This window comes from Oncorhynchus kisutch, linkage group LG11 (assembly GCF_002021735.2).
Source record: "Oncorhynchus kisutch isolate 150728-3 linkage group LG11, Okis_V2, whole genome shotgun sequence".
NCBI classification, from domain to species: Eukaryota; Metazoa; Chordata; class Actinopteri; order Salmoniformes; family Salmonidae; genus Oncorhynchus; species Oncorhynchus kisutch.
The window spans coordinates 60,342,836-60,355,331 of record NC_034184.2 but is presented as its reverse complement, the minus strand read 5'-3'; positions in this window follow the sequence as shown (position 1 = coordinate 60,355,331).

The following is a 12,496-nucleotide window of genomic DNA, read 5'->3' as shown; positions in this document are numbered from 1 at the left end:
CAAAAATGACCAAACACAATTACAAAATTGAATTACAAAATACAATAAATATCATTCTATCAATGTAAACTACACAATGCTTGTATTTTAAAATACTAAAATACATTTGCAAGTAGCCGGCCTGAACAGCAACAACATTCTCAGTAACGGTTACAAAAACCTTTTATTTGCTATGACTGTGATATGTGATGGTAGAGCTAAAGTGTAGAGCTGCCACTTTCAAGGAGCGGGACTCTAACCCGGAAGCTTAATAAGAAATCCCGCTATGCCCTCCGACGAACCATCAAACAGGCAAAGCGTCAATACAGGGCTAAGATTGAATTGTACTACACTGGCTCCGACACTCGTCGGATGTGGCAGGGCTTGCAAACTATTACAGACTACAAAGGGAAGCACAGCTGCGAGCTGCCCAGTAACACAAGCCTACCAGACAAACTAAATTACTTCTATGCTCGCTTCAAGGCAAGCTACACTGAAGAATGTATGAGAGCATCAGCGGTTCTGGACGACTGTGTGATCACACTCTCTGTAGCTGATGTGAGTAAGACCTTTAAACAGGTCAACATTCACAAGGTCGCAGGGCCAGACGTATTACCAGGACATATATACTCCTAGCATCTGCTGACCAACTGGAAAGTGTCTTCACTGACTTTTTCAACCTGTCCCAGACTGAGTCTGGAATACCAACACGTTTCAAGGAGACCACCATAGTCCCTGTGCCCAAGAACACTAAGGTTATTAGGCACAGTCCCCTCCTGTACTCCCTGTTCACTCATGACTGCATGGCCAGGCACAACTCCAACACCATCATTAAATTTGCCGATGACACAACAGTGGTAGGCCTGATCATCGAGAACGATGAGACAGCCTATAGGGAGGAGGTCAGAGACCTGACCGTGTGGTGCAAGGACAACAACCTCTCCCTCAATGTGATCAAGACAAAGGACATGATTGTGGACTACAGGGAAAGGAGGACTGAGCACTCCCCCATTCTCATTGACGGGGCTGTAGTGGAGCAGGTTGAGAGTTTCAAGTTCCTTGGTGACCACATCACCAACAAACTAACATGGTCCAAGCACACCAAGACAGTAGTGAAGTGGGCAAGACAAAACCTATTCCGCCTCAAACCTATTCCGCCTCAAAATCTTTGGCATGGGTCCTCAGATCCTCAAAATGTTTTACAGATGCACCATCGAGAGCATCCTGACTGGTTGCATCACTGCCTGGTATGGCAACTGCGTGGCCTCCGACCGCCAGGCACTACAGAGGGTAGCGAGTACAGCCCAGTACATCACTGGGGCCAAGCTTCCTGCTATCTATGACCTCTATACCAGGCGGTGTCAGACTCCAGCCACACTAGTCATAGACTGTTATCTCTGCTACCACACGGCAAGTGTTACTGGAGCTACTACCCCCAAGCCATTTTTATTTATTTATTTATTTACCTTTATTTAACCAGGTAGGCAAGTTGAGAACAAGTTCTCATTTACAATTGCGACCTGGCCAAGATAAAGCAAAGCAGTTCGACAGATAAAACGACACAGAGTTACACATGGAGTAAAAACAAACATAAGACTCCTGAACAGCTAATCAAATGGCTACCCAGACTATTTGCTTTGTTATCTATGCATAGTCACTTTAACTCTACCTACATCTACATATTATCTCAATTACCTTGACTAACCTGTGCTCCCACACATTGACTCTGTACCAGTACCCCCTGTATATAGCCTCGCTACTGTTTATTTTTTCATTTATCCATTTTTTACTTAACACTTATTTTCTTAAAACTGCATTGTAGGTTAAGGGCTTGTAAGGAAGCATTTCACTGTATGGTGTTGTGTTCGGCGCATGTGACAAATACAATTTGATTTGACTTGAATTTACCTAACCTGCTAGGAAAACAAATCTTCTGTCTCGAGAAACCATCAGTCTCGTCACACCGGAACTGACCAATGGCAGGTATCAATGGGCATTTCCTAATATCAGGGAAAACCCACATCAAGAAATGCCCCAAATTGCAGTCTGCAATTACACCATATTCCCTAAACCTGCTAATTTAGAAAAACCTGTTACCCTTCTAGACAGAACCTTGTTTTGTGGCGGAGCTCATTAAAATAATACTCAGCATGCTTTGCAATTGCCAATTTTTACATATACATTTATATTTAGTTCATTAAGCAGACTCTCAAAAATATCTTGTTACAAAAAACATTGAGTGTAGTTCAGCCCAGTGTAATACAAATACATGTAACAGAAATACTGCCCATCTCTGACCGTGGTGTTGGAAGAGGCTGCGTTGGGAAGAGGGTGCATCAACACCCTGAAAAGATACTTGTGGTGCACTCACTCATAACAATTTATTGAGTGATAAATGAGTGTATCGTCTTCGAGCTTGATAAGCTGTATGTATTACTCTCATAAATGTAGCCTATACATTCAACCTTTGTAATAATTAGATCTTTCATTGTTTTAAACTAGTAGCTAGCTGTGTCGTGGCTTCTTTCTTTCTTTCTTTCTTTCTTTCTAGAAGGAATCAGTCACAAGGCAAAAAGACAGATTGAGGCCTTCAATCAAACTGAGGAAAGAGAAATATGTGTGCACCAGGTCAAGGTTTCTTGCATACATGGTTTTGAGATGTACACTTAAATGGAAACTGTCATTTAAAAAGTAATTTTGGGGGTATTATCAACAATAAAATACTTGTTTTAGGGCAGCATGCTGTCAATTATAGTACATTGTGGGAAAATGTTGTGGTCGGGGAAAGAATTGCAGTATTTCGAATTCCACCCCACCGTAGCGTATCTTTGGAGTGCCAAAATCCTTTTGACCACTAGTCTCATGCTATTGTTGTTTCTGGCTCATGAACATATTTTGAGGCGTGATTTGTAAGCAGCAACAATTGTTGCACCCGTGAGTGCAAATGCTGTACAAATGGGCTCTTACAGACAGGCTACATAGTTTCACATGTAGATAATCACATGATACTTCACATATAATATTGCAAATTTTGAAAATGTGGTTTTTGAGCAAATATCATGTTTGTTTTTGGAACACTTCATGTGTGAAACAAAAGTAAGCTTTATGATACACAGTGTTTATGATACAGAGGGTAGATTAATTCAGCATTATGATACACAGTGTTTATGATACAGAGGGTAGATTAATTCAGCTTTATGATACACAGTGTTTATGATACAGGGGGTAGATTAATTCAGCTTTATGATACACAGTGTTTATGATACAGAGGGTAGATTAATTCAGCTTTATGATACACAGTGTTTATGATACAGGGGGTAGATTAATTCAGCTTTATGATACACAGTGCTTATGATACAGAGGGTAGATTAATTCAGCTTTATGATACACAGTGTTTATGATACAGAGGGTAGATTAATTCAGCTTTATGATACACAGTGCTTATGATACAGAGGGTAGATTAATTCAGCATTATGATACACAGTGTTTATGATACAGAGGGTAGATTAATTCAGCTTTATGATACACAGAGGGTAGATCAACTTTAATATTGCAGATAGATTGTGGCTTCCATCAATGTCCTGTAATTGTCTGCATCATTTCCAATCCCCCATATATATTTTTTGTAAATATATATATATTTATAAATATATTTTCCTTTATTATTGTCCCCTAACCCTACCACCCCTCCCCTAATTGGAGTAAACTAATGGGCTTCTACTTCCAGCTTATACATACTATATACATTTTACCGACACAGTATATTTTACATTAGTTATCTTTTTTTTTTGTCCCTCCCTTCAGCTCCACTCAACCCCTGCCATCGATCTCTGAACACCATCCAGTTTTGATTTCTAGATGCCATATATTTTAGTGCTGTGATGTTTTGAATCCAGCGTAGTTTTGTGCATCAGTTCATTAACCATGTGCCATGGAATCGATCGGAACATCAAACATTTCTTCCCAATTATTTTGTAATCTATATGGCACAGCTGACAAATTTTTGGTCCTTAAAAAAAATTGTATACTTTTTTATTTATCACAACTTTCTCCAACCAATTATGGTCTTTAATGCAGAGCCGACAGACAAGTTCCTTACTTTCTCCCCCTTCCACTTTCCTCTTCAATTTCTGCGGTAATGCTGCAATTAGTTTGGGTTAGCTGCAAGTGTGACATAACTGCACCAGTCCTATTTATGATATAATTTACAAAGATTATACTGATTCTTTTATTAATTATAAAAATAAAAAATAAAATTTTCTTTTTTTATATATAAATGTTTTTTTATTTTTTATCAATTAGTATATTTGAGTCTAACCATAATATATTTTGTCCATGGGGTGAGACATTCTTACTAATCTGATAGATAACAGGTTTGGAGTGGTTAAAACATGCTAATAACGGTCTTCTAAGTACATCAAAAAAGATTTGGTATACCTCAACTGGGATACCATCCAGCCCTGGAGTTTTCCCAGACTTAAAGGCTTTAAATGAATCAATACGTTTCTCTGTAATTTGGCGTTCACATGAGTCTTCATGTGTTCATTTTCTATTGTTAGTAGAAAAAACATCTTTGTTACTAGTTCTTTGTTTCAGGCCTCCAGAGTGGTGCAGTGGTCTAAAGACACTGCATTGCCGTGCTAGCTGTGTCACTAGAGATCCTGATTCGAGTCCAGGCTCCGTTGCAGCCAGCCGTGACCGGGAGACCCATGGGTCGGTGCACAATTGGCCCAGCGTCGTCCGGGTTAGGGGAGGGTTTGGCCGACAGGGATGTTTTTGTCCAATCGTGCACAAGCGACTCCTGTGGCGGGCAGGGCACAATGCACGCTGACACGGTCTCCAGGTGTCTGGTGCTTTTGTTTGTCAATTGCTTTGAATCAATTGTGTTGAGGCTTGGCTGGAGAAAAATAGGAACAGTTGCCCACACATTTAAAGGTGGATTTAGTAGGTCAAAGACCAAGTTTATGCTAGCAGCATTGTTTTTATATGCTAAAAATAATATAGAATTCTGAAAAAATATTTAGAATGCCTGTTTAAGTGAGAAGCAGAGCAACATCAAGGCAACTTTGTTGCAGCAGACCTTGTTTTTCCAAAGCCAAACCAACCCTGAGTCTACCTTTCAAGACGTCAAATAAGAAAATGTTTTCAGTAATTGAATCCAACCATATATGTGACAATTTTTCCATTTGAAGAAAATCAGTTCTTTTTACATTATTAATTGTGTGTACCACATTAGGTGTCTCATGGTTGACAAATAATTCACCATACCCATATCTTCCAACAACAATTTATATTTTTTTGTTATTTAAAAAAACATTTTTTTTTTATTGTGGAAGGACAGTATATCTCCAGTGATGATTTCAGTTTGTGGAAGAACAGGATATGTGACATTTTGCATGACTCTTGTAAGATGTCCTTTTTTAACACCTGATATGATGCTTCATGTAAATAACTTAAATGCAATATGTAGTTCATTCATTTGTATGGAGGTTTTTTTAAAGGTGGTCTATCAACTTTAGCACTGATGACTTTTCTCAAAAGTTGAGTCATGAAATCGTAGTCTCATTTAAAATGAAGCCCTCAATGTGAACATAACTGCAAAACTAGAATACAATTCAATTAATTCAAATCAAAACAAGCATAACTTGTACATATCAAATATGGATCAATGTGATGTGCCAATATGCATGTCCATTATGCAGGTCCCAAAGGTCAATATTACAAAATGTTCAGAAAACCATTCTCTTTGCGTTTAACACTATGATAAGCAATTCAGTTTTGAATTGCGTTAAACCCATGCTAAAGGCAAGACATGTCCTTCTGCACTGAGGTGACAGCAGTAAATAAGTATTAACTGCTTAGAGTTAATGCTAAATGTGGTGACAGAGAGACGTACTGTATATTGTAATGAATAAAAAAAAGGGAATCAAAATCAAATGAATACTCACATACTGTATGTGATGACTTATTGGTTTTTAATTCATTCAGATTAAAAAAGGGTCAAATGATCACACACAAAATAATTCTCAACATAACACATTGTACGTAACATTTTCTACACTAGGAACAACATCTTAAAATTAAATTCATTCAATATATTGTGCTGGTTCAAATCATACACAAATTGATTCACATAGGAAACACCTACTATACATTTAATTTCCTACAATAGGGGTGACATGTCTTCTGAAATGTATTCAGATTCAACATACTACAGTATACAGGTTCAGGGGATCATAAACTCACAGAAAAAACGGTTCATTATGTAGCTTGGTTTAACAACAAATGATTCACTCTGCAGTGATTCATAAAAAGAGCGTGCAGCAGCTGGCAAGTAGTTGCGTACAGATTCCAAGGATCCTCAACTGAAATTAGAACAGAAACATTTTAAGTTCCTGACATCAATAAACAACTTCCACAGTCAAGCATTAGGATATTTTATTGTTAGAACATGTCACACTCTGACCATTATTTGAGTTGTTTGTTTCTATGTTTTGTTTGGTCAGGGTGTTATATGAGTGGGCATTCTATGTTGCATGTCTAGTTAGTCTGTTTCTATGTGTTTTGGCCTGATATGGTTCTCAATCAGAGGCAGGTGTTTGTCGTTGTCTCTGATTGGGAACCATATTTAGGTAGCCTGTTTTGTATTGTGGTTCGTGGGTTATTGTCCATGTGATGTTGCATGTTAGCACTCAGTTTCTATAGCGGTCACGGTCGTCTTGTTATTTTGTATACTTTGTTTAGTGTTCGTCTTCATTAATAAATAGAAGATGTATTCATATCACGTTGCGTCTTGGTCTCCTCAATATGAAGATCGTGACAGAACAACATGTTGCATGTTGATGGGATGTTTGTAAACTATTCTCTGTGCAATACCTGGTACTTTTAACCATCTCACTGAGGTGATCTGTAGTCGAGCTGGTCGCTTGAGGACAGAGTCCGGGAGGTGCCTGAAGTGTTCACATTGCATGCTCATCACCTTGAATGGTTTTTCTGGTTGTGCTTCAAGTATCAACTTTGAAACATCAGGTGTATGAAGGACTGACACCTTGCGCCTCTTCTCGATGGTGGCAAAAGATCGATCACAAGGAAGAAAAGAATGACCAGAGACCATGAACTTCTGCTCAACTTGGGTAAAGGAACCCATAGAGACGAGTATCGACATCAGATTGAGCATCCGCCAGTTGTTATTCTGCCCAGAGCATCTGTCACTGAAGATGATCAACTTGCGCACCTCTGGTTTGGTGAGTGGCGTGAATTTTGTCTTCACCCACTTCAACATGTAGCTTGCCACCTCAATGGACCCTCGGTGTGCAATCCCTGCAGGATACAGTGTAACGTTACATATAACTAGCTAGCTACTGTTGCCATGTTGAATCATCCGGTGGATGGAGAAAAAGTAGCTAGCTATACTTCTATAATCTAGCAATAACATTTGTAACGATAATATATAATTAGTAGCCAACGAACTTTAGCTAATATGTTTTCTCTATAGTTACAAATTAGACAACCCAGAACATACATGTTAGTTACTGTACTCTATAGCTAGCTAGCTTGATTGTTTGATATACGGTTCTTCCACATACCTCTTTTGGACAGCTTTTCCCAGTTTTTTTCTTGACCCTTACGATTGGTATAGGGTTTTCCCGCATCCCGTAAGATCTTCCTTTGCCTGTCTTTCCATTCTCTTAGTTTTGTTTTAAGTTTATTTTCCATATTTCGGCGATTTTCATCAGCAACAGATAGGTTGTGCGCTTGTCCATCCATTCTGAGTGGTGCACATAAACGTTATTCCACCAGAGCCTATCTTTAAAGTTAAAATGATTGTTAATTAGCACGTGGAAAGCTTGTGAAACCGGTTCACTATAGAAAAAGGGTGTCCAATGATTTTTTTTTATATCTCTCTTTTTTTATTTTAAATGTCACATATATGGTTCTTCGTCTGTAGGATTCAATTGTTTTCAATATCCTAATGATGTTTTTGTTTTCTGATTGTTTCAATACATGCATTCAACAAGCTTTGGATGAAGGACTTCCCCAGGGCCGCAAACTTCGCATGCGCGAAGGCTGCTGCCTCTACTGCGGAGGTCTCGGCCCAATAATGCAGGAAACAAGACCTCCGCAAAGCTAACAATCTGGTGAGAATTAGGAAGGGAGATGAGTGGAATACTGTCTTTAACACCCCTGGTTACCACTATGAGTATTTAGTAATACCCTTTGGATTATCAAATTCACCGGAGATCTTTCAAGCATTGGTCAATAACACCCTGAAGGATATGTTGAATCGGTTCGTCTTTGTTTACCTTGATGATTTCCTGATCTTCTCCACGATCCTTCCGGAACACATACTGCACTTCTGCCAAGTCCTGAAATGCCTCCTGCAGAGTCAACTATATGTCAAGATAGAGATGTGTGAGTTCCACGTATCCCAAGTTTCCTTCTTGGGTCACATTATCTCTACCGCAGGCATTCAAATGGACCCCGTTAAAATTGAGGTGGTCAACGACTGGTGCAGTCTCACCTCACTCAAGCAGGTCCAGCGGTTCCTCGGGTTTGGCAATTTTTACAGGCGTTTTATATGTAACTTTGGTGTGGTGGCAGCGCCTCTCATGGTCCTAACCCACAATCCCAGACCCGTTTGGGCTGGACCCGCTAGGCTGGCAGGGCATTCATGGAAATCAAGGGACGTTTCACCTCTGGACCCATCCTCGTTCATCCTGATCCAACTCGTCCCTTTGTGGTGGAGGTGGACTCCTCAGACACCAGAGTAGGGGTGGTCCTTTCACAGTGGAATGAGGAGGACAAAAAACTGCACCCATGCGTCTTTCTCTCCAAGCAGTTCTCTCAAGCGGAACGCAACCATGATGTAGGCATCCAGGAGCACTTGGCAGTTGAGTGGGCCCATGATGGGTGGAGACACTGGTTGGAGGTGGCACCTCATCCTTTCGTGATGAGGACGGACCATAAGAACATAAGAAAGCAGACGCCCTGTCCCACCAAAACCGAGCCCATCATCCCCAGCTCACGCATTGTGGCCCCTGTGATATGGAGTATTGAGACCATGGTCTGACAAGCCCAGACCCGAGAACCCCGGCAGGGGACCCACTAACAGACCTTATGTTCCGCGATTACCCCGGTCCCGAGTACTACAATGGAGACACTCCTCTAAATTAACTGGGCATCCAGGGGTTAATCGGACATTGGAGATCCTGAGACGTAAATGATGGTGGTCCAGCATGATTGAGGATGTGATTTCCTTGGTTACAGCCTGTTCCATCTGTGCCCAATGCAGGTCTTCCGTCAGTGACCGGTCGGGTTGCTCCAACCTCTGCCTATCCCAAGTCGGCCCTGGTCTCATCTGTTGGTAGATTTTATCACCAGGCTACCTCCATCTCAAGGGCCTGGTGGTCGTTGATCGGTTCTCCAAGGCAGCCATTTCATCACCTTACACAAGTTGCCTTCAGCGAAGGAGACCACTGATCTCATGATTACCCATGTCTTTCGACTACACAGACTTCCCCAGGACATTGTCTCAGATCGGGGGACCCCAGTTCGTCGCACGGTATTGGAAGGCCTTCTGCTCCCTGTTGGGGGCATCGTTGAGTCTCTCCTCAGGGTTCCACCCACAGTCGAATGGGAAAACTGAGCAGGCCAACCAGGAGCTAGAGAAGTTCCTCCGCTGCTTCGTCTTCACCCAGGCCAGCAACTGGAGCAGGTTCCTCGTCTGGGTAGAGTATCCTCTTAAAGGTGAATTTGCGGGAGCTCGCTCCTCGCTACCTAGCACCCTTTAAGATCCTGAGTCGCATCAACCCGGTTACCTATCGTCTCCAGCTTCCCAGGTTCATGAGGGTCTATCCATCCTTTCATGTTTCCCATCTCAAGCGGGTAAGGACCAGTCCCATCTCTCCCCCCACACTTGCTCCTCCGCCCCTCGACTTGTGGATGGCCGCCCTGCCTACACTGTCGGGCGTTTGTTGGAGGCTCGCCACGTCCTAATGACCATGCAGTACCTGTTGGACTGGGAGGGCTACGGTCCCGAGGAGCAGGCATTGGTGCACATCCTGCATCCGGGTCTGGTGAGAGACTTCAACCGACTACATGGTGGTCATCAGGGCTCCGCGGCTGGAGTCACTCCTAGAGGGGGGTACAAGCATTTCGCTACACTCGCATTAACATCTGCTAACCATGTGTATGTGACAAATAAAAATGTGATTTACTGTCATGGTTCCTCTGGGCACCAGAGGGCGGCAGAGACTGCCCTAGAGACTTTGTTACTCAGGTTTGTCTTATCATTTCATTGTTTTCCGCTTTAAGAGAGGTGTGTTGTCTGTTCCCTTTGTTAGTTCATTAATATGTTCCCTGCGTCAGTTTTCGAGTGTTGGTTGTTTTTAGTTTTCCTGTATTGTTACGTTTTCCATTTTTTCCAAGTAAATTATTTATGTTTTTTCCAAGCTGCTGATTCCTGGTCTGGTTCATTCTCTGCTCTTGGGTTCACGTTACCACGTCACATTAAAGTTAACTTCTTTCGTCGAGCAATCCCTTATCCGGGAGCGTAATCATAGCCTCAAGCTCATTACCATAACGCAACGTTAACTATTCATGAAAATCACAAATGAAATAAATATATTGGCTCACAAGCTTAGCCTTTTGTTAACAACACTGTCATCTCAGATTTTCAAAATATGCTTTTCAACCATAGCTACACAAGCATTTGTGTAAGAGTATTGATAGCTAGCATAGCATTAAGCCTAGCATTCAGCAGGCAACATTTTCACAAAAACAAGAAAAGCATTCAAATAAAATCATTTACCTTTGAAGAACTTCGGATGTTTTCAATGAGGAGACTCTCAGTTAGATAGCAAATGTTCCGTTTTTCCAAAAATATTATTTGTGTAGGAGAAATCGCTCCCTTTTGTTCATCACGTTTGGCTAAGAAAAAACTCTGAAAATTCAGTCATTACAACGCCAAACTTTTTTCCAAATTAACTCCATAATATCGACAGAAACATGGCAATCGTTGTTTAGAATCAATCCTCAAGGTGTTTTTCACATATCTATTCGATGATAAGTCATTCGTGGCAGTTGGGTTTCTCCTCTGAAGCAAATGGAAAAATACACGCAGCTGGAGGTTACGCAATAATTGCAACGGAGGACACCAAGCGAGCACCTGGTAAATGTAGTCTCTTATGGTCAATCTTCCAATGATATGCCTACAAATACGTCACAATGCTGCAGACACCTTGGGGAAACGAACAGAAAGTGTAGGCTCATTCCTTGCGCATTCACAGCCATATAAGGAGACATTGGAACACAAAGCTGTCAATTATATGCATAGTCGAGCATCTTTTTGTGACAAAATATCTTTTGTCACAAAATAAGTTTTTTTATCCAAAAATTATCTCAAAATAAGTTTTTTTATCCAAAAATTAAAAGAGCGCCCCCTATATCGAAGAAGTTAAATGTGATTTGGTCTATGTAGATACAACATGTTGTTAATACACAAAGTAACAAAAACCATGATCTAAGTTGCATATTCATAATGTATTTGGAGAAGTTTGACTCAAAACTAATTTGCATGTGAAAATTTGAGCTTGCCAAATATTTGCCACAACTGTTGGCAAGAAGCCTGTTTTTTTGGTGAGAATTTTCCTGTTGATCTGGTCTTCTGTACTTACTGTATCGTTTCACCAATCCAGTGCCTTTTGAGAAGTGTAAGTTGTTAAAGAAACATTTACTTCACCTAAAAACATGTTTTTCCATCTCGAAAGGTTACTTAAACACATTAATATAGTAAATGCTTATTAAGTGCCAAAAATAGTAACAGAGTGGCATTAAATCACCTCTTGACAGTGGGAATGGAAGCTTGTTGTGTGCAGCAGGGTGTGGCAATTGACTGTAAGCCTGACTGTCTATGGATTGACGTGTTATCCCTTACTGCAAAAACACATGCATTTCACGTGATCATAAGTGAAGTGTTGTAAAATCACATGTTTTCATGTGATCACATGTGATGTTATGTGAAGTTAATGCGATAACGTGACAATATGTAAAGCAACGTGATAACATGAAACTACACGTGTAGTGATCATGTGAAGTGTTCCAAAAACAAGTTTTTATCAGATTTCACATCAAATTTTATGTGAAATGTTGTGATTTTTCCACATGTGAAATCATGGTTTTTCTGTAAGGGATGCTCAACCTGCTCATTTTTCCAACACAAAACACCAGAAAATGGTCAAAAAGAGTAGAGCCAGCTCACATGAATTTACGCTCTGATTGGACGATTAGATGTTCAATGTTTAAAAAATATATATATATTTTTAAAGGAATAGTTTCACCATATTAAAACGAGAGTTCAGTTCACATTAGAGTTGACCTTAAAAAGAGGGACATGCATAAATGAATCACTAATCACATTAAATAAATAATAATCTTCAGAAATGATTTTGTCAAAGCAACAAAATAACTATGGCTTTAAAATGATGGTAAAACATTTTGGTATTGAGTGGGTTGAAAT